This window comes from Sarcophilus harrisii, chromosome 3, assembly GCF_902635505.1.
Source record: "Sarcophilus harrisii chromosome 3, mSarHar1.11, whole genome shotgun sequence".
Taxonomy (NCBI): domain Eukaryota; kingdom Metazoa; phylum Chordata; class Mammalia; order Dasyuromorphia; family Dasyuridae; genus Sarcophilus; species Sarcophilus harrisii.
This window is the reverse complement of record NC_045428.1, coordinates 202,980,944-203,004,150: the sequence shown is the minus strand read 5'-3', so window position 1 is coordinate 203,004,150 and position 23,207 is coordinate 202,980,944. Positions and strand designations below refer to the sequence as shown.

Below are 23,207 nucleotides of genomic sequence, written 5' to 3'. Positions count from 1 at the left end.
TTTAATAAACATCTTATTCTGATGTCTCATAATAAAAGGAAGATACTCTTGGGTTCTAATATAATTAATTAATTATATATAATATTACATATTATACAAATAATTAATTATAATTAATAATTAATAAAATAATATAATTCTGTTAGATACTTACATGCTACAAAGGCTTTAAGTGACAATGGCAGACTATTCTTACTGTCTGTACTAATCCTTTTATGAAAATAATTTTGAATTTGCAGCCATTGACTTATGATAGCAAAAATCAGAAACACATAGCAAATTTAAAAAATGAATAAAAGATGAAAAGATAAAAAAAGAACATGCAATACAAAAGAATCCTAAATGATTCATTTAAACAACTTATTGGAAAAAAAGTTTTAAAATGGATAAATATTTGACATTAACATGGATTATTATTTCTTATTTAAGTTTAATGGATAGATAAGTTTAATAGATAATACTAGAATACAGAGTACAGAAGAACCTAGAAACCAATAACCAACAACAAAACATTGCCAATGAAAATGAAATTTCCTCCTTTTTCTTCCTTTTTTCTATGTTACTATAAAAGTTACCACCAAATTCTTACCTGGAGTCATCTTCAACCTCTCACATTCTCTTATTACCCATGTCTAATCAGTAGCTAAGCCTTCTCAATTTTACCTTTGCAACCTTTCTTTGTAGGTATCCTCTTCTTTCTGTTTTCAATACTCTACCCTACCACCATCATCATCACCTCATGCGTGGATTACTGCTAAAAGCCTTTTACTTGATTTTCCTACTTCATCTTTCCTGTCCATTCACTATTCAATTATCAAATTGATCTTCCTAAAGCACAAATATGACCATGTCTCATCACCATCCCCTAGTCATTAAACTCCGGGATTTCCTATCACTTCTATTATCAAATATTCATTCCTTTTGCTTTTAACATCCATCCTAATCTGTCCCCTTCCTACCTTTCCATTATTGTTATAACTTATTCTTTCCATGTGCTCGACAATCTAGCAGCATTGACTTTTGCTGTCTTTACACAGGACATTCCATTTTTGGGATCCATGCATTTTCTTTGTCTTCCACTCCTAGAATTTTTTCCTTCATCATCTCTGCTTCATGGCTTTTCTGACTCCCTTCAAGTCTTGAATAAAATATTACTTTCTTCAAGAAACTTTTTTCCATATCTCCTTTATTGCTAGCAAGCTAGTCCCTTTCTTCTGATAATGTCTCCAATTTATCTTGTATGCTGTTTATATATTGTTGGTTATATGCTTTCTCCCCCATTAAATTGTGAGCTACTTGAGTGTTCTTCAGAACTATTCTTAGCATTTTTTCAGGGACTGCTAGATAATAAGTTCTTAACAAATGGTTTTTGATTTGACTTTTACTAGTATTAGCATACCCTTCAAATGGAATCTCAAGAAAGCAAAACATGGAGAAACTAAGTCAGTTATTTTCAGAACTTCTGGCCATAAGGCCATGATAAATTAAACAATTTAAATTAAAGAAGGGACTAAAAGATTTACCCTATGTATCTAAATTCCCCAAAATACTTGCACCTGGTCATCTTCTCACATGTCATTGCATGCAGGACAGTTCCTCTTAAGCAAGACCACTATAATTTGCTCTGAAAAAGAAAGTAATTAAATTAGTTTCATCCTTTTTTTTGGAAAAGGCATGGCAATTTATTGTGCCAATCTTTATATCTGAGATATCTCAGACCATTTCAGAGATACTGTCCTCCTAAATATGTTGTATCTCTCATTAGAATTAAAGTAGCTCCAACTAAATAAAAAAGAAATGGTTGTTTAGGAAAGAAATATTTGTCATTCATTTAATCAATAAACAACTATGAAGTCCTTATTATGCACTCATCTTGTGCTAAGAACTGAAAGTACAAAGAAAGACCACAAAATTGTCCTTTGCCTAAAGTAGCTTACATTCTAATAAATAGACAAAATGCAAACTATGTACATACAAAATGTATACACTGTAAATGTGAAATAATCACAGAGGGAAGACCTTTAGGGGAAAGTGGAAGTACCAAGAAAGGCCTCTTGTAGATGGCTTTAGCATTTAGTTTTGAAGGAGGCCATGGAAGCTGAAAAATGGGGATGAGGAAAGAGAACAATTTATAACCATGTTCTAAAAGTCACCAAATTATGCATATAGTAGTGTTGAAATATACTACTGTTCTGACAGGGAAGATTCTGACAGAATCAAGATTCAGAATGAGCAAATGTTTTGGGGCATGGCCAATGTGGTAATCTATTTTGCTTAATTATTCATATTTGTTACAAAGATTTCCCTTTTCTTTTTCATTTTTTAAAGGAGTGGAAGGCAGGAGGTGGGAGCGAAAGAAAACTAAATTCTTGTTACTTGAAAAAAATAAAATAAAGCTTACATAAAAAAAGAAAGAACAATGGACTTGGAGGCTTGACAGACTTGGGCCACCTCCCATACTTACTCATTGTGTGAATGTGTGCAAACCACTCTTTTGATGTCTATGAGTGTCAGTTTCCACATCTATTAAATGGAGATAATAATACCTCTAGTTCTTTCCTCACAAAATTGTTGTAAGGATCAAATAAGATAATGTACAAAATACTTTTTCCAAAGTAAAAAGTTTAATAGAAATGTCAGCTATCATTATCTCTAATACCAGAATGATTTTGCTGCTTGATGGATTGTGAGATACTGAAGTTCACTTTGTTAACAAAAAGATTTCCAAAAACAAATAGCAGCTGTCATAGCATTAGGATAGAATCAGAATAGACCAAAAATAGAAACAGAAATTCTAGCCATTATTCAATGGCTTATATTCTCTTATTTTAGAGGAAAAAAAGCAATCACTGCAATGGAATTTATTTATGGAACTATCCTAATTGATAGAAATAGCATTGTAATCTGTTAAAATAATAAATATTTGGAGAGAAAGAAAAAATGGAAACTCATATCCATGTAGATATTTTACAATTTACAGGAAAGGATTTTTCTCACAAAAGTCCTGCAAAGTAGTGAGGGAAAGAATTATTATTCCCATTTTATGGTTGAGAAAACTGAAACTCAGAGGATTTAAGTGACTTGTTCTACTAGTAAGGGTAGGAGACAGAGCCTGAACACAGTTTTCCTGATTTTGATTACTGTGCTCTTGGCCTTATTATATCACAAAAGGTAGCCAAGATTCATTGCTCTGAGCAAATGGCATAATATCAATACATGAAAAGAGAAAGCAGATTTTGCTCATATGACAGAGTTAAGAATCTCTATTTTTGTCATCTCAAGAAAAATTCTCTTCAAGCTAAAAAAGGACAGACTAAAATGGTGGAGTGAATTAAAACGCAAAATAAGTAAGAGATATTAAAGAATCTTGTTTCTCTAAATGACTTCAAATTTCCCAGCCCAGAAAAATTATAGTCATGCCCCATCTAATTATGTTAATTGGTTCTACAGAAAACACATTAAGCAAAACAGCATGATAGGGGTGAGGGTGGGGGTTAGTTCCACAAGGAAAATATTTTAAATGGAAGAACAATATTGTTGCCAGACCTTACAATGTTACAATGGGATTTCATCATCTTATGTTGTTAGTCAAGTTCTTAAGAAGTTATTGATGGTGATCTTGAAAACATTATTGAAAAGATGAGAAACTTGATGATGAGAATGAGAGATAGCTTGATATAATGGATAGAAATCTGGCCTTCTGAAACATATTGACAGCTATTTTTCATTCTCCATTTTCAAAGGGGACCAATGACATCACAAGGTGATGGCTTGACTCATGTGGAAACTGAATTTAGGTTAGGCAGAGTTGCACAAATTCAATAGTATCATTCTATCTTTCAGAGTCATCAAAGTCAGTGCCAAAACAAAAGTCAAGATGTCTGGAGATAGCCCAGGATGCAAGGTATGACCTTCTTGTCTTTAATGTCTGACCAAACTCTAAGCACTCCACAGTGTCTCCTTCAGCTGCCTTAATGGCTGTTGGAATAAATTCTTATGAACCCATTTCACTTGGGGAAGTCTTCACATGCTTGGGATAGACATATTCTTCATAGAGAGCTTTAAATCCTGTTGGTTACTTTTAACCTGATTTATTCCATCTACCAATATGGTCTTAATGGGTGTAGCCATTGTGCATGCTATAGCTTCTTGGAGAAACAGGTGAGTGTTGGAGGACAGGTAGAGGCCAAAAGTGGATGAGTAGCCTTGAAAAGGGCTCAGCAAGCCCTCATATCAGGGGTTCTAATTCTCCTTGAACACCTAATATATATTCTGCATTTTCAGTTTGATCCTGGACAAGTCACTTATGTTCTCTGTGCTCTTGTCAACTTGTGGAGACTGTAAGTTGCAGAAATGGTGCTGAGCTATACAGATAAATGAGGTTTCCTCATCTAAGAAAGAGTTCTTTATATCAAGAAAATCACAGGTCCAGCCCCAATCTCATCAAATGATCATGTAGAAAATTAAGCAGCAATGACAAGGATTTGGCTTACTAAGATTTTCCTGCTACTAAGTTAATTGGGAAATGTTTTCAAAAATTGGTGTCATGATAAATGATTTAACAATTGGATCCTCCCCAAAAAAGTATCCTGACACACTTTTAAATTTAATTTACATTATTAACATTTTCCATCATTTTCTTAAGTCTTTTTTAATCAGAAAAAACAAACACTAATTTGTAGCATTTCTTAATTTCTGAGGTATAAACACTCAAATTGAAAATTTAACAATGACTTGAAAGCTGGTTTGAGGTTTTCTAGCACATCTCTGAAAGTTTAAACCATGTGTATATGAATTTCAGGTATTTGCTAACATAATCTTATGATACATTCAAAAGAGACAGTATGCTATCATGGAAAAAGTGTCAAAGTTCCTGCCAATATGCTGCCTATATGGGTGGTAAACTGCTCAGCTCCCACATACCTAGATCAGGAAAATCCTTAAGTTTACAGCAAACTAATTAATGATCAAGTAATCCAAACAGAAGCTATCTTAAGGCTTTTTCCACCTACAATTCACTATATGTCAGCTTGAAATGCAAGAACAATAAGAAAGAGGATGTCAGCCAACCCAGTACCAGCTATAAGGGTGTTGCTCTGTGACCAGACCTGGGCCAAGAACAATACAGTCTAAAAAGTGGGAGGAACACACATACACATAAAATGTTTGGTATAGAAATACATCAGACTTAAGGCTGTGGAGACAGAAAGAGAGAGAGAGAGAGAGAGAGAGAGAGAGAGAGAGAGAGAGAGAGAGAGAGAGTCTCTCTTAAAGAGAGACTTAAAGAGGGAGGATAGTACAATGGAGGGAATAGGGAACATTATTTTCCAGATCCTGAAACAAGAAGAGAAAAAAGAAAGGAGGAAAGGAGAGGAGAGGGGACAGCTTTGAAACAAATTTCTTAGTAATTTAGTGCCTATGTCTTCAAAATAATTCTGGGGAAGCATGTTACTTCTCTGCTTCAGCCCTGTCCCCCTCCAGACATAAAAGTAATGGTCACAAGATATAGGAAGAAAAAAAAAAAGACATATTTTTGGCCAGGGCTTTTGTGTGGATTTATTTTGCCTGCTTGACTGCTTATTTCTTTCAAGAGTTTTTCTTCTTTCTTTCTCTCAATTAACTGGGTGTTGAAGGGAAGGGTGAAGCACAAGAGTGATGCACCCTAAAAACAGGGTCATTGAATCATTTTTTAAATGAATAGAACAGAGAAAAATTCAGAAGGAAGCATAGATAACCAGGACAGTTTTGAAAGGAGGTGTATTGAATTCCTTATATGCTATTAAGAAAGCATATCATAATATATGCTTATTACAATAACAGTTTAATATCATATTCTACCTAAAAAAGCAAGGGGTATAAAATAGAGACAGTTGGGGCAGCTAGGTGGCACAATGGATAGAGTACCAGCCCTGAAATCAGGAGGACCTGAGTTCAAATTTGGCCTTAGACACCTAACACTTCCTGACTGTGTGACTCTGGGCAAGTCACTTAATCCCAGTTGCCTCAGCAATAAACTTTTTTTTTAAACAGAGATTGTTTCATAGAAAATACTCCTTTTGTGTTCTACTATGTGAATGGAATAAAAGTTTTCATTAAGAAAAAAAAAAGAAAAAGCAATGGAATCATAGGATCATATATCTGAGACTGAAGAGACCTTAGTGATCATGAAGCTCAAGTCCTTTAGTTTATAGATAAATCTTAGGAAGGTGGCTAATTGGTGTGGAAGAGAGGGCTCTGGTCCTGGAGATTTGGAAGACTTGAATTCATATCCTTCCATTAGACACTCTGGCCAAGGCAGTTAATTAACTTCTGCCCTAGTTTCCTTATCTGTATCTTTATCAGTTTTTTTTTTAGTGAGGTGATCAAGTGGTGTTATGTTTTTAAAAGTCCTTAGAACAGTGTCTGGAACCTTATAGATGCTTGATAAATGCTTCCAACATTGTAGATATAGTGATAGAGGTGAAATTAAGAAGACTTAGCTTCAAATTTCACTTTTGACACCAGCTATTTAAATCTAAGCATGTCACTATAACTTTTCAGAACCTGTAAGCCTTTTTTTTTGATGTGTAAAATGAGGGACATTGGACTCAGTGTTCTTCAGGTACTTCCCAGTGTTAAATCAATGATTCTAGGACTTCATATTTAATAATTTTTCTAGTATAGTACTCTGCTTATAATTGATTAGATGTAGAAACTAGATAGTTGACCAGTTTTTCATGATTTCCTTTTGAGCCTGATGAACAGATTTAATCTATATGTTAGAGTTAGGTACAATCCTTGTTATCAGAATATCCAGAAAAGCCACATATCTTCAAAGCTGTATTAATAGACTGATGTTAACCTGGTTGGGGAGGAGAGGACTTGGGAGCTCTTTTCTTAGCCTTTATCTGTTAAACATCCTTTTTTAAATCAATGATCTGGCTAAAGATATAGAAAGTGTGCTTAATCAAAATTTCACAAAATAATTCTTTTGGATGACAGAGTCAGGATTCAAAAAGATCTGGAGAGGCTAGAAAAAGCGTGAAATTTAGCAAAATGAAATGTAGCAGAAAGTGCAAAATACAAAATGGAGGACTCGTAGCTTTGAGAAAAACATTTAAAGGGTTTAGTTCATCATGAGTTCCTAAGAGTTGTACTGGAGGTAAGACCCACGTAGATGAGATCACAAATCCCTGGGAGTATTAAAAGCTCAGTATGTATCAGCAGTATGATGTAAATGCTAAAAAATCTAATGTGATCTCTGGCTGACTTAATAGAGATAGAGAGTAAGTCTTTCACAAGAGATGTCATAGTTTCAATGTTCTATGAAGTGCTGAAATAATAATTTTCTCAGGTTGTTTTTAAAAGTTCCCTTCATCTCTTTCCTGAGTAGAAGAGATAGCAAGGTGTCATGGCTAGCAGGTCAGTCTTAAGAGTTAAGAAATCCTGGATTCATATCCTATCTTTGACACATAGATTATTTAGGTGGCACAGTGGATAGAGTGCCAAACCTAAAGTAAGGAAGACCCATCTTCATGAGTTTAGACACATTAGATAAGGGACTCCGTGCAAATCAATTAACCTGTTTGCCTCAGCCCCTCACCTGTAAAATGAAATGGAGCTTCATCTCCACTTCTCCAGCATCTCTGCTAAGAAAACCCAAATGGGAGAGTGAAGAGCCAATTAAGACTGAAATTACTCAACACCAATAAAATAACACTTGCCCATGATGGATGAGTTGATTAACCTCTTAATGTCCCAGACAACTTTCTAAGAATTTCTGGCTCACAGAATTGTTCAAGCTTGCTATTGGGGATCACTTGCCAAGAATGTAGTAGAGGGGCTCTTTAAGCAGGAAAAACAACAAGGACAACCAATCAGTAGAGAGAATTTGCATATCTGGAGGCTGATAGGTGATCACTTAAATCCTTTCCAATATCCAAATCAACTTGGACAGAAAAACTAAAGAAAATGGGTGAACATCATCTGTGCAGCTAGAGTTTTCCTTGAATGCAACTTGCATATACTTCACGACTATGTAATACTTTTGACTTTCTGGAGGTAAAGCTTTTAGGCAGCTGGCTCTTGAAAGCAGCTGGAAAGACTGTGGGGTAGGGATAACCATCTGACATGCTAATGAAAATATGTCAAACTTCTTTTTTTAGGACTGGGTCTTTGGGAATTTGTTTCCTTGTTTGTTTGTTTGTTTTTATACAGCTGGAAGCAATGATAGAGATAATTTAGTCCTATTCTCTCTCTCTCTCTCTCTCTCACTCTCTCTCTCTCTCTCTCTCTCTCTCTCTCTCTCTCTCTCTCTCTCTCTCTCTCTCTCTCTCTCTCTCTCTCTCTCTCTCTCTGTCTCTTCCTCTCTGTCTCTCTGTCTCTGTCTCTTTCTCTGTCTCTCTGTTTTTGTCTCTATCTCTTTCTGTCTCTCTCTGTCTCTGTCTCTCTTTCTCAGAGAGGCTCAGAAAAGGAAATGACATATTAGAAGTCTCTGAGCTAAAAGTCACAGTATTTCACGCAAAAGATTTTAACTTTAAATATAGACCCACATTGACTGTAGTCATTAGGACCCGATTTTGAATCTTGGCATTTCTGCTGTCAACTAGGCTTGATGATAGTGGCCAAGAGACAGTGTTTTTCAGCTGCATTTTCCTCAGACAAGGTGGTCTTTAAAACAGTATCTAATTCTTATGTTATAAAAGCTAATGATGCATAAGGCTACTACCCCCATTATATCAAGGAGTTCTATTTTTCAATGTATTCTATAAATAGTACAGAAACTGCTTCAATAGAATAACATTAGATAGCAATAGCAGGTTATCTGTGGAGTTCACTAGCCTTGCATGTAAATTTTGTCTCTAACCAATAGTAACTGACTATGGGCAGGACCTTTAGCCTTCAGCATCCCCCAGACAACTCTCTAACAGTTGGATTTTCAGAAGAGTTAATGATCTGCAGGAATAGAAAGTTTCCACTGGGAGCTCTCCTAAGCTGATAACCAGTCTGGATGAAAGAACCATCATCTTTGAGGTGTTATATTAAATCAAATGAAGTTGAAGTTAGATATATCTCCAGACCCTAGAACCTAATCAGCCAATCAGTCTATAAACATTTAAGTACCTATTATGTGCCAGGCATTATGGTAAAGGTTGGGGATATAAGGAAGACAATTCTTAACCCTTAAATATTTGTTTTCACATCAACTACTATTAAGCTATGTTTCCTTATCATAGTTTCTTAAAATTGATTTTTTAAAAGTCTAACTGTTGGACTTATTTCTTATTTCTCTTATTTCTCTTAAATTTTACCTTCTTACATTTGACCCACCTTATTAATTTGTTAAGGTCTTTGATCTCTAGTTTCATTAGGTTAGACAAAGTATTGGACATGGCTGGATGAATGACTAGATGCAAAGCTCTGAAAATATCTGCTGCATACCAAATCATTTCTAATGGAGCAGTAATGAACTGAACTAGCTATGCCCAGAAAAAGAACTCTGGGAGATGACTAAAAACCATTACATTGAATTCCCAATCCCTATATTTATGCACACATGCATTTTTGATTTCCTTCACAAGCTAATTGTACAATAATTCAGAGTCTGATTCTTTTTGTACAGCAAAATAATGTTTTGGTCATGTATACTTATTGTGTATCTAAGTTATATTTTAATATATTTAACATCTACTGGTCATCCTGCCATCTAGGGGAGGGGGTGGGGGGGGTAAGAGGTGAAAAATTGGAACAAGAGGTTTGGCAATTGTTAATGCTGTAAAGTTACCCATGTATATATCCTGTAAATAAAAGGCTATTAAATTAAAAAAAAAAAAAGAAAATATCTGCTGCATGACAGTGTATGTATCTTGCATAAGGCCACAAAAGCTCAAGCTAGATAAATGAAAAATGATTTAATTTGAGATTGTCTTTTTAAATGGTGATACCTTATTTTATTTTTAAAGGCATATTTTCCACTCACAGATATGGATTATACCCTGACATAACACTGAGAAGAGATACTGCATCTTTGTGGCTTCTGCATCTTGTCTAGACCAGTTCAAGGATTAAAAAGTCTGAATTCCATATCTTCCAAAGTCTTGGCTCTGATCAGCGTTAACCCATAAATGCGAGTTTTTAACAAATTTATACTTCAGAGGAACAGACCAAATCCCACAGTTGACTGGATCTCCACCCAACCCCCTACTCCCAAGTTTCAGGACTGAGACAAGTTTCAGCCTGAAGTAAGTTTTTATTGCCTTCTCATAAACCCTTGAATAATAGGGTTTACAACATAAGTGCTAATGCAGCCATAATTATATTGGTGTGAACACATTGTCATAGCTCTATGGCATATGTATATAGAAATGACTAAGAGAAACCAGCTGCTCTCAAAGCAAGAGCTACACTCCATAGCAACCATGGAGCTAGTCCACACTACTCAGTAACTTGAACCTTCCTGACTGTAAGTTATACACCCTATAAAACACCTCAAAAGATGACAGATTGCATCACGCATCTCAGCAAAGCTCTCCACTCCGTAGCCAAGCCATAGGTTTTCACAAAAGCCTCAAAGATGACAGGGATGCTCCTCTTAATGATTTTGGCTATTATTAATGTTCTGTTAGAATTAAATCAGGTGAAAAAAATGTCTATGTATCTGGATTTTTTGGGGGGAGGGAAGTAGATTTTATAAATATATGAATTCCCTATGTGAAAATTCCATCAAAAACTCTATCTCCACATACTGCTCTGAAATTGTGACAACTTTTGGTCTTAAAGTAGTTACCTAGGATCTATCAGTTTTAGGTATTTCCTCATAGTCACACATGAGTATGTGTCAGAAGCAGGACTTTATACTACTCCAGAGATATCAGCTATAACATGCTGTCTCTCTTGATCATGATTCCCTTAGTTCTCCACTCCTCAACTCACTTCTGATTTCATTGATGCAGAAAACTCCCTTTATCAACAAATCAGCAAATGTTCTGTAACTGTCGGTTTTTTTATTTTTATTTTAAGTTCTATTTTCTTTTTCCCTCCACCCTTCCACCACCCTTTGCAAAGGCAAGATTCATGATAACCATTATATATATGAAGTCATGCAAAACATATTTCTACATTTTCGACATTGGTCATGTTGTAAAAAAATAGAGAGTGAAATTAAATCTGGGTTCAATCTTCATTCAGAGTGTACCAGTTTTCTCTCCAGAGGTGGATAACATTTTTTATCCTAAATCCTTTGGAACTATAGTAGATTATTTTATTGATCAGAGTAGCTAAATTTTTCACATTTGATCACATGTATAATATTGCTTTACTGGGTATAATGTTCTCTTAGCTCTGCTCATATTACTTTGCATCAGCTCATTAGCCTTCCCAGATTTTTCTGAAGCTACCCCCCTCATCATTTCTTTTAGCATGATAGATAGTATTCCATTATAATCATATACCACAACTTGTTCGGCCATTCCTTGATTGTGAGTATACTCTGTTTCCAATTCTTTGCCACTTTAAAATGCGACCAATAATCTTATAACATTTTCCAAGTCACCAAGAGATTATATAACTGGCCTGGCCTTACATAACAAGAATATGTCAAAGGCTGGTCTTGAACTTAGATACTACTCTACCATATTGTTTCTCTTACTCTCATACTGTTTCTTAAAATAGATTTTGAAGGGGAGAACCAAGAAACCTAAGCAAACTGTGACTCCAGCACTTCCCAGGTTTTCCCCTTCCCCCCCTTATCTTTGAAGAGGTACTTCCACAGTGTTACTAACTAGTGACCATTTCATTACACACACACACACACACACACACACACACACACACACATACACACAGGCTAGAACCAAAATTTAAACTCATAGTCACAAAAGCCTGAAAAAAAAGGAAAATTAGGAATTATTGCTAATCTCTTTATATAATGTATCAATACATTCCTTTTCCTGGATAACATCAGTCTTACCTTTTTCTGAAAAGTTGACAAAGAATGTTTTTGCTATGGAAGTTTCTTTCACAATTAAAAACAATTACTAGGTATTATTACACTAATATAAAATCTTTGAAAATATTTTCAATAATTTAAATAACTAACTTCTTTCATCTCCCTTTACACCCAATCCTCAGGGCCCATGATGGATCCATTCTTTTTCTTCTCCCTTTCTAAATTCTAAAACTTGGTTTTCAATCAGGCATTCAGAAACCATATATTTAACCATGGAAAGTCCTTTCCAGAGAATTATATGGGAAGTGTTTTGCATTAAAAACCAATGAAAAAAGCATCATTTATCTTTGCCTTTCCCTAAAATAGTTTGCTTTCTTTAATGACTATTTCTAGATGCAATGCTGAAAGACCAGACCCATGCACTGCACATCTGTCTTCTGAGATTTTAGTGCTTTGAAGAATGCTATTAAATCAGCAAACAATCTATAAAGTCTCCTAAAGAAAATGCTTTCCAACTGCCCCTTTCCATTGTCTTGGTTTTAATCCTAAAGCAAATACTTCAAATCTAAATCTGCTTCCCCATAGTAGTACTTATCAGTTTAACCCTTGAGTTATACAAGCCAACCTGATTGCATGGTTGCTCACTTCCTCCTTCTCCCCTTGGAATGCAGCTGTTACTTCATTAAATGGGCCACGTAGGTGGGAAGAAAGTTCATGAGAAATAAATCTAGCAAGAGATTAGATCATACATCTCTTATAAAATTGCCATGGATTGGGGAAAGCTTTCTTTTGGGAGACTCTCTGGATATAGAACTAATTGAATTAAATCCAATCATTTAATTTTCGTGTGTCTCAGTTTCCTCAATCATAAAGTAAAGGATTTGGACTAGATGGTCTCTGGGTACCCTTCTTCTAGCTTTAAATCAATGATCCTATGGGGTCTCTATAATATCAGTCAGATACACAGGTTAGTATATCATTTTAAAAGAAATTCTGTATTTAAAATTTTATCAGCATATAGACTGGCCAGTAAAGATAATGGTAGAAATAGTACAGCATAATGAATGTAACTGACCTGAGAGTCAGGAAGAACTGAGCTGAAGTCCCATCTCTAATAAACATACTGATTGTGCAATCAGAGCAGGAGTTCACTGAAGCATGCTGAGAATCTCTTGTTAAATTTTCAGTGTGAGCACTTATATTTTAAAAATAGGCAAATACAGCAAATCAGGGCTTGATTTATTATTTTGTTAATTGTTTAGACTTTAGAAAGTGATGTAGAAAATGTTAATGCAAAATAAATTTTAAAATGTGTCATGCATATTCATTTTTGCAGGGAAGAGCCAGCAGTTTAAACATTTATTAGCATACCACTGACACCTGGGCAAATTGCTTCACCTCTCAAGGTCCCAGGCAACTTTCTAAGAATTTAAATTCCATAGAGGATACTAACATGCATTGGTGGAGAGAGTTTCTTGTACAAATCAAATCATAGTTCCAGATTAATATCAATATCAACAGACAGCATAAGAGTGTGATTTATTTTTATACATTTTTGTTTTCTTTCATAGTTTTATTATGTAGTATTTTATGATTATTCGTTACGAACAAGAGGTGTAACTACCCAATATATTGCCAGTTCTCCAATGGCTCAATGAACTCATCAGTGTGGATATTGCTGGCAAATGTGTAAATTGCAAGCATCCATTTTGGCATCCTTTACAAGCATTTTTTTGTCCCAACTTCCCTGTGTTCATCACAGAAGCTCACTCAAGCTGAAGTCTATGTTGGCAAAAAGTGAAAGTAAAATTTTTAAAAAGCTGCCTAACCCAAAAAGAGGCATATAGATTAAAGGGATATTTGTTCCTCTGATGGCCCAATGACTGACATCCAACAAATTCTAAATTTATATCGGGAAAAGTCAAACCACAGTCTAGCTTATGGTGAATTTCCATACTATAGGAATGGCTGGACTTATGACCTATTCACTAGCTTGCCTTTCTTAAAAATAAAAAGGAGACCAGGCCAAATTAAGAGTAATTAGCTGGAGAGAATGTAAATCTCCAGAGATGAAAAATAGAACTCTGGGTATAACTGTTGTCCTTTTATTTTAAGCAACTGCTGAGCCCATATTTGTTCCATGGGTTATGGAGGGTAGAATAAATAACTCCAAAAATTCTGAATATAATTTCTAATTTAAATAATATGCATCAGTAAGGCAGTAAGCTAAAAAATTTCATGAATGTGTATACTCTTCATGTGAAGGGATGAAAACTTTTTGCCCAGCTAATTAAACAATTGGTTGCAATTGTATATCATATACAGAAATGTGTGCTGGTTTTGCCACATTTCAGTGTTAGAAGAAACTTTAGATTTCCTATAGTCCAATCCATAAAAGATTCTATATCATCACTGAGAAATAATCAAGTAGACCTTGCTTAGAAATATCCAATAACGTAGAATTCAAACATGTGGAGCCTATTAGAGGTAATAGATGATGCAGTGATTAGAGAGTTAGAAATGGAGTCAGGAAAACCTCAGTTAAAATTCGCACTCATACTCTTACTAACTGTGTGATTCTGGGTAAGTCATTTACCTTTCATTTGCTTCAGTTTCCTCAACTGTAAAATGGAGATAACAGTAAAATCTACCTTCTGAGTTGTTGTAAGGATCAAATGAAATATTTGTAAAGTGCCTAGTGCATAATAGGCATTATATAAATGTCTATTCCCTTTCCTTACTATATAGCTAAAATTGTTAGGAAGTTTTTCTTGGCATTGATCTAAAAATCTATCTCTCTCAAACTTGATCAATAAAAGTTTATTAAGTGCCATTTGCTAGGTATGCTCTTAGATCTGCCTTTAGGGATCAATCAGAACAAATCTTATTCCTCTTTCTTTTTAAATTTATTTTATTCTGAATCTAAGAAATAAAACAAGCATTTCCATAACATACAAGAATATTTTAAAAATGAAGATAGTTGAAAATAATTATTTTAATCCCTCCAAATCTTCTCTTTGGCCAATCCAATAGCCTTAAATCTTTCAACATTCATTGATATGGAAAGCTTTAGGACAGTGACATAAAACTGAAATAGAGATGGATCTCTGTAAGCTATATATTGGCTTAGAAAACCACATGTTAATAATATCTATGTTGCATTATATTTTTATTTATTTTGTTAAATATTTCTCAAACACATTTTAATCTGGTTAGTTAGGGTCAGGAACTAAGAGTTCAACACTTCTTTTCTTTTTTTTTTTTTTCAAGCGGTTTTTTTAAAAAATTTATTTAATAGCCTTTTATTTACAGGTTATATGCATGGGTAACTTTACAGCATTGACAATTGCCAAACCTCTTGTTCCAATTTTTCAATTTTTCCCCTCTTTCCTCCCACCCCCTCCCCCAGATGGCAGGATGACCAGTAGATGTTAAATATATTAAAATATAAATTAGGTACACAATAAGTATACATGACCAAACCGTTATTTTGCTGTACAAAAAGAATCAGACTCTGAAATATTGTACAATTAGCCTGTGAAAGAAATCCAAAAAGCAGGTGGGCAAAAATATAGGGATTTGGAATTCAATGTAATGGTTTTTAGTCATCTCCCAGAGTTCTTTCACTGGGCGTAGCTGCTTCAGTTCATTACTGCTCCATTGGAAATGATTTGGTTGATCTCGTGGCTGAGGATGGCCACGTCCATCAGAATTGGTCATCATATAGTATTGTTGTTGAAGTATATAATGATCTCTTGACCCTGCTCGTTTCACTCAGCATCAGTTCGTGTAAGTCTCTGCAGGCCTTTCTGAAATCATCCTGTTGGTCGTTTCTTACCGAACAATAATATTCCATAATATTCATATACCACAATTTATTTTGCCATTCTGCAATTGATGGGCATCCACTCAGTTTCCAACTTTTGGCCACTACAAAGAGGGCTACCACAAACATTTGCGACACTTCTTTTCTAAGGACCCTTTAGACAGTCAGTCAAAAATTATTTATTATGCACCTACTTTGTGCCAGGAACATGCTAAGTACAGGGAATACAAAGAAAGGCAAAAGGCAGTCCTTACCCTTAAAGAACTTATAGTCTAACAGGAAGAACACACAAAGTATATGCTGTATGTATACATATAATTTTTTAATATATGTAATATATATAATTGATTATATGTGCATATATATATACTTACATATATAATATGATGTATAAATTGGAAATTAAAAATAAAAGGAAATTACTGACATTAAAGGGGAATAAAGAAAATGGGATGTTGGCTGGGAAGTCAGGAGACAGAAGTAAGGAGATTGGGCAAAAATTCAGTTAAAATGTCTGGAGTCTAGAGATGGAATGTCTTGAGGAATAGAAAGGAAGCTAGTATTACCAGATAACAGAATACAGTACATGGTAAGGAGTAAAGTGTCAGAAGATAATCCTAGTTTGATAATATCCTTCCTAAATCATGATGACCCAACCTGGATGCAAAGTAGTTTGACCAAGGTAGACTACAGAAGGACAATTAACTGCTTTATTTAGGACATTATGCCTCTCATTTAGACTTAACAAAGATATTGTTCATGTTTCTTCCTATGATGTCACATTGTTGATTCGTTAATTTTCAATACACTAAAACCTCCAGATTGTCTTCACACCCATGATTATCTTGCCTAACCTCCTCCATCTTGTAAGGGACATTAACTTTGCCTATATAAAAGAAAATATTTCATTCAAACTGCTATAGAGCAGTGGAGGAGTTTAGAAATTTTATGCCATATTGTTCTTACTTCACCTAGTCTTCTATTGGCAATTAGATGTTTAGGTGTATCCCCCTGAAAGAATACTAATAAAAACTGAATCTGGGGATTTATTGGAAAGGTTTCTGCCACTATAATTCCTAATTCGGATCTGCTCAAGTTTCTACAGAAAGACTCATTGCAGTGGTCATTGTGTTGATCTGATGAACATATAAGAGCTCATATTGCTTAAATAGCATGAATGAAAACAACAAAGATACATCAGGATTTTATGAATTCTACCTTCAATAAGATCTATCTAGTAACTACTCTGTGCCTAGCACTCATGCTAAAGGGAGATAAAGTTTTGATAAAACACTATCATTTCTCTTATGAGGTTTTTTTTGTTGTTGTTCAGTTACATCTATCTCTTTGTCATCCCTTGGATCTCACTTTTCAGGGTTTGCCATTACCTTCTCAAGTGGATTAAGACAAACAGAGATTAATACTGTCTTGCTCAGGGTCCCACAGCTAGTAAGTATCCAAGGCTGGCTTTGAACTAAGGGTCTTTCTGTCTTTGAACCAGGTGCTCTATCGATTGAGCCACCTAGCTGCCTATGAAACTTATACCCTATTTTATTTTATGTTAAACATGGGACAACTGAATGAGAATCATGAGGATGAATAGAAATAGTGTTGGTATTGCTAGGACACAGATGATGGAAATGAAATAAGATATAAAGAATCCTTACATCATTTTTTCCATGCCTTGGTGCCAATGTAGAAGTAGACTCTATAGAACACTAAAGTTTTGAAGGAATCATGTGTCAGGATGTGCAAAATGCATTATGCTTCTTAGATAAAAGGTGTGGTACAACTAGAGATAATCATCCCATGATGAGATAACTAATATGTAAAACTCCAAATTTTTAAAATTCTTTGCCATATATAAAACCCATCATTGAGTTCCTTTATACTTCTGTTCCTTTATAGAACTATGTTGTTCCTCCAACCCCTGCCAATGAAGTTTTCTTAATTTTTTTTTTGCCCAGTCATTCCAATCATGTCTGACTCTTCATGACACCATTTGGAATTGTCTTGGTAAAGATCCTGGGACAGTTTGTTATTTCCTTTTCCAGCTAATTTTACAGATGAGGAAACTGAGGGCAAGCAGGGTGATGTGACTTGCCCAGGGTCATACAGCTAGTAAGTATCTAAGGCTGGATTTGAAGTCAGGTTCTCTTGACTCCAAGCATGGTACCAAGAAAAAGAAATAGCAAACGACTCCAATATCTTCGCCAAGAAAACTCCAAATGGGGTCACAAAGAATCAGATATGACTGAAAACAACTGAACAATGTTCTCACCCCAGGATCAGTTTATTATACTTCACATTTATATAAAGTTATGACAAATTCTCTTTCTTTAATTACTCCTTAAAGTATTTCCACCACATGTTCCTTTCCTCTAATATTGAATCTAAGTTTATAACACAATTTAATTATAAATCATTATTCAAAATTCTAGATTTTGCTTTATATTTAATATCTGCTAGGGCTCTTCAATCATAGTTAATGTTTAAAATGACCTTGAGGTTTGCAAAGCACTTTATATATGTCCTCACATATGATCCTCACAACAATCTTGGGTGGTAAGTACTGTGATCCCATTATACAAATGAGAAAACTGAGGCCCAGGGAGCCTAAGGCTAGGGTCACTCAGTTAATGAGCATCTCAGGGGCTGGATTCAAACTCAGTTCTTCCTGACTGTGTCTAGCACACTGCCTCTAAAAAATAAAATTTATGATTTAATATATTAATAAATAAATTATTTGATTTGTAAATTTAATGTATATTATATATTATGTAATGATATATGATTATATAATTATTATTATAAAATTTTGATTTTATAATGATTATATGATTATATAATAATTATTATAAAATATATAAAAATAAAATTTAAATTAAAAATAAAAACTAAACTATAATACTGTCATATTATTTTTGAGAAAATATTTCCCTATCTTATATTTTGCTTTCCCTTTACATTTGTTTTATCCCAGCTAAGAGATAGGGGACTCCAAAATCTCTTCTCACAAAAAGATCAGAACTTCAGAGTCAGTCAAGAAAGAATCAGTGTTACTAATAGCCCAAGACTTAGAAAGAAATATGAAAGTTTGCTTCCAAGTTGCAAACTAAAGGAATCTGTTTGTCCTTCATTCTCGAAGAGGACCATGACATCGGAGGTGATGCCATAACATGCAAGGGAATTGGATTTAAGTGAGGGAGGGCGGTGCATGTCATGGCATTATCTCCCTGATGTCATGGTCCTCTTCTAGAATGAAGGACAAACGACAATCTCTGTGAGTAGAGCTGGCCCACAAACTGGAACAGGTCTTTTGGGAAAAGGAAGTGTTAGTGAATAACTAACTATATTATTCTGCCTCCAGAGTGGAAAATTCATTCTATTACATTCTCTATATTATAGATAGACTCTGACTTTCCAGATTTGTTCTCAGGCAGGGCTTCTTAACTTAGGGACTATGAATGTATTATTTAACAAAAAAATTTTTTGATAACTATATTTCAGTATAATTTCTCTATATAATCCTATATATTTTAAAACATTATCTGTGAAGGAGACCCATGTCGAAGTGGTCTAAAATGAAGGTAAACAGTTAAACAAACCAATAAACAAATGAACAAATGAATGAATGAGTGAATAGAAGGTTAAGAACCCCTATTGTAGGGAATTCCAAGAGTGGTCTAATTCTAGCTGAACCAAAAGTTGGAAGAAGTGATAAAAGTTAATGTACTTGTTTCTGGTCCTTTCCCAGAAGCTCTAGCAAAGTAAATGAGTCTCCCCAATCACTAGTTATTGGATCTGAAGGAGCTTATGGTAATCAGCTCAACATCTAGAGGTCAATACCAATGGCATTTGGGTTTTATTTACTAGCTGTAAGAGTCCTATTAGATGTGACATGAGATGTTGTTGTAGACTTACAGACTATTTTCTGATGAAGTCTTTCTTCATTGACTTGATTTAGAAATTTCCTTTTAACAGATTAATCAATCAGCAAATATTTTATTAAGGACTTACACTGTCAGATGTTGGGAAAGGTATAAATACAAGGAATGAAACAATCTCTACTGTCAATAAGCTTCCATCTATTTAAGTACATATAAATTTTTCTATTGTTGTCATTCATTTTAGTCCTATCTAATTCTGCATTATCCCATTTGACATCTTCTGGATAATATACTGGAGTGATCAGTATTTTTGCAAATGGAGTCACAAAGAGACACAATTGAACATATAAAAATATAGAATATAAATTCACATATATGTAAACATATATATATATATATATATATATATATATTTTATGTGTACGTACGTCTATATATATTTAGACCAGGTAACACAGAACACAGTTGACAAAGATGAGTACCAGCATTCGAGGGAGACCAGAAAAGATGGTGCCTAAGCTGTAGTTTGCTTTAGTTTACTTTTTTGAGCAAGTCATGAATAAATGCCTTGCCCAGAGTAACACAACTAGTAAGTGTCAAATGCCTGAGATTGGTTTTTGAATTGAGATCCTCCTGACTCCAGGACTAATGCTCTAACCACTGCATCATGTAGCTGCCTCCTGAGTTTTAGTTTGAAGAAAGGAACTCCAAGAGATGAAGGTAAAGAAGAAAGGCATTCCAGAAACAAGAAATGTTTCAGGGACAGAGACAAGAGGTAGAGTGCCATGAGTAACAAACACAAAAAAGGCATGAAAAATCTATTTCTTTTACTATTTCCTGAGTGACCTTGATTTGCTTGTTTTGTGTATTTCTGTTCTATAATATAAGATAGCTTATTACTCCAAGTAGCTAAAACTGATATTTAAAGAAATCACTCTTTTTCCTACTTCCCTACGCTATTTATATGATACTTTAAGAGTCAAGAGTCATTATTAGATCTCAGAAAACATCTGGTTCAAAATTCTCATTTACATATGAGGAGACTGAGACCCAAGGAAGTAGACTTATTCTTATTCATTGCTCATACAATATAAAGGTCAGAGGTGTGATACGAATCCAAGTGCTCTTTCCTGAGAGTCAATGCTCTTTGCTCTCTACCATGCCAGATTCCTACAAGGCATTTCCTTCTGGAAAAACTGGTGAAATTTCCCTATGTTGACACGCACTAGATATTTCTCCCTGACTGCATTAGCTTTTGTTTGGTCAAGATACCATAAAGCAATGGCTATGTCACTTTCACTCTTCGATTCTTCATTCTTTTGTTCACATCGATCATTTTATTTCTTTCCTTATCTTTTGCTTTCTACTTCTGAGTGTATGATGATGCTATTTCCAAATGAGAATATTTATTGTCTACACGTGCCAGTAACACACTGTGTGACCCTTTGTCAGGCTCACTTTCCAACATTTTAATTGAATGTAGCATTTGGGAATGAATGGAATTTTAAGACTTTTTAAAATGTTGAATCTCAAGCTGATTATTTTCTCCTTATATATCTATATTATTTTTTTTATACCTCATGGTGTGAAAAATATCTTTCAATTTTCTATTATTAGCCACTGTGTTAGTAACACTTTATTCAGGTCACCAGTCTAACACTTATTTCAGTGACAATTTTACTGATGTACTTCCTCTCTATGGAATGCTTTGTTACTAATATTATATAGAGAAATACTGGGACTGTATTTTACTTTAAGCATCTCTACACTTTTTTTCTCAAAGTAAATAGTTATCAACAAATACTGAGAGCAAATAAGATGGTTATATAATATAGATAATATGCAAAATATACCAGAGATCTAGAATTGTAAAATTGATACCTTAGAAAGGAAATGGAAGGGGAAATAACACGTAATTAAATGAATATCTTGTTCAGAACACATAATGACCAGAAATTACTATTTCATTTTATACATAGAAAACAAATCAAAGAAGCCACCAGATGTTTAGCATAGCTTGATCTGGAAAAAGCATGAAAAGATGGGTTTTCTATCTTTTTTTAATCATGTGACTATGGTTGTCTCCAGTTACAGAATTGTTGAAGAAAAAATCATATAAAGAGATTATAGTATAAGGCTGGAAGGGACTTATAGGATCAAGAACTAGCAAATTCCTTAAAGATCTTCTTATTTAACATTCTTTAAATATATATATATATATATATATATATATATATGGATATATATGTATGTATATATGTGTGCATATTTGAATGTATGTACATATATAAATTCCCCCCATGAATTGGGGGAAAAACATGTTTTAACATTATGAAAACATTTTGAGTTCCAAATGCAATCCTACCCTACTTCCCTTTTTTCCTCAATGAGATGGTAAGCAATCCAAAATAGATAATATATATGCAATCACATAAGAAATTTCCATTAGTCATTTTTGAGAAGACTTAAGTTTTTAAAAAAGAATGAAAGAAAGTGAAAAATAGCTTAGTACTCTTTAAATAAGAAATTGAGACCCAAATTGAGAAACAAAGTTGCCAAGGTAAGACAAGTCATGTGTAGAATCAGTATTTTAATAAAGACCTCCTGATATGAATAAAGTATTCTTTTCCATTATGTCATTTTATGTGAAGTCTTTTTCAGTCCCTCCCTCTGCACAAAGAAATATGAATAACAATTTATACTATTTTTTAAAACTGCCTAGGAGGGCTTCTTTTACATTCCTTTGGGAAACATCACTGAAGTTTTTGGTAGCCTGTAAATAGGATAAGGAACAACTTTGTTCACATTACCAACAAACTGAGTAGTGATGTCTTCCATATTAATGGAAGTTAACTCAAAAGTCATTTATTCAGCACCATATTCACATTATTCAGTACTTGAAGCATATAAATTCTGTCTTAAAGTTTTCTTTTGTTACCTTGTTATGACATAGTTGCTAGAAAGCTGTTATAACAGATCCAAAAATCTGGAAGAGTCTACCCACTAGAAAGGACTTGAGATGGATCTAATAGTGAATTGTGAGCCTATTTTCTAAGGGAAGGAAATATAAATGATGTAAAAAATTATATCCATTAAAATATAAAAAATAAATTAAATTAGACTGTTAAAGTATTGATTTTGTACATGGCCAGACATCATAAAAAGTAGAATTGTATGAATTTTAGACTTAGAAAGGATTTTAGAAATCAATTAATTCAAGCTGAAGAAACTGAAGTCTAGAGGGAAATAAGTTCTTTCAGATTGGATGATTGGATGACTAGTAGCAGACATCTCTCTTTTCCAAGGAGCTAAGAAACACAATTCTAGTCTTCTAGGAAGTTATATTAAGGAGTATAAGAGTAGGTGTATCAAATAAATTCTTTCCATTGTGAATGTCAAAGTTTCCAGCCATGGAAGATAACATAACACACCACATACTTAAATATATAAGAAAAAAAAGCAGGATAACCAGTCACCATCCAGGATATAATGATACTGCTTAGAATCTAAGTCCCACAAAAATTGACAAGGTCAAACACAACTAAAATAGAAAACAAAACACTAT

General features: G+C 34.1%; 1 long non-coding RNA gene across 1 annotated transcript in view; it reads left to right on the top strand.

The window, feature by feature from the left end:
- Nucleotides 1-10,062, top strand: part of LOC116422309 — a 36,486-nt gene extending 26,424 nt beyond the window's left edge. The window contains exons 3-4 of the long non-coding RNA XR_004232899.1: nucleotides 3,844-3,904; nucleotides 9,961-10,062. This is a non-coding gene — a long non-coding RNA (uncharacterized LOC116422309). The remainder of the gene's footprint in view (nucleotides 1-3,843; nucleotides 3,905-9,960) is intronic.
- The last annotated feature ends 13,145 nt before the right edge of the window (nucleotides 10,063-23,207 follow it).